Below are 1,105 nucleotides of genomic sequence, written 5' to 3'. Positions count from 1 at the left end.
CTTGTAACATCCTTTTATATCCTTTCTTAACAGAAGGAATTTAAGCAAACAAAACCAGTCTTTTGCCTTTTTTCTTTCTCTCTGTTTCACTCCCCCTTCTTATTTGGATTTATTTATTGAATTGCCATATAAGGCCAGTTAAAACTGCTACCGGACAGTAACATATCCCGGATGAGGGTTTCGATGGGGGTTTTACCTACCAAACGGACGAAAAACAATTGCTCTATCACTGAGGACGACACGGTGCGAAGGGAAGGGAGACGCAGCAAAAGCTTTCCGAATCGCGTTGGCTGGTTGGGGTACTGGCTCCTAACGTATTCTTCCAAAGCACACTGGGACTTTTCCTGCAAGCTTTCCACATGGGCTACATCAGAGAGACCACAGGCATCTGGAAGAAAGTTAAAAAAAAAAAAAAAAAAAAAAAAAAAAAAAGAGAGAGAGAGAGAGAAGAATTCAGTCATCAGATTAAGAGGTTTGAAATGGGTCACATGAGGTGTGTGTACAGTGTTCTGTCAAACTGCCCCAACAGGAGTTGGAGCAGATGCCTGTGTCCCGAAAACATGGGGGTGGGGGAGGGTGGGGGCGGGGAGAGCATGAGCTAGTCCTGGGGTATTTGCTGAAAAATTAAAAAAAAAACAACAAAAAAAAAAACAAAAAAAAAACCACAGCTCAGTCGCCCGGTGGCTTTCTCTGTCCCGGTCCACAGGCTTGGTCACTGGGAGGCCCAAGCAAAGTGCATTGGGTGAAATCTGGCTCAAGTCAGTAAACAGAGAGACAAACAGATGAAACCCAAACTGCCAGTGCTCCTCCCCCTCCTCATCTGTAAATAATAGTTAGGCTTATAATTACATAGTGTGTGGGGGGTGGGGGGTGGGGGTGGGGGGCAACAACCTGGCCCAGCCCGGAGTAATGGCGCCCACGACCCAGCCTCAGATTCTCCCCAAAGAGGGCCGCTCGTTTTTCTCTGGGTCTTTGAAACTGATTTAAGTGGCCCTTTAAAGCTGATCTTGTCAGTTTAGCCTATTGAAGGGCAGCCATGCAAACTGTGATCTCTCTGTTCATTTGAGCTGTTTCTTTTCCCCCCTTTTCTTCTCTCTCTCTTTTT

The sequence above is a fragment of the Pteropus vampyrus genome, unplaced genomic scaffold (genome assembly GCF_000151845.1).
Source record: "Pteropus vampyrus isolate Shadow unplaced genomic scaffold, Pvam_2.0 Scaffold34, whole genome shotgun sequence".
Lineage (NCBI taxonomy): Eukaryota > Metazoa > Chordata > Mammalia > Chiroptera > Pteropodidae > Pteropus > Pteropus vampyrus.
The sequence above is the reverse complement of the archived record's forward strand: the minus strand, read 5'-3'. Positions refer to the sequence as shown.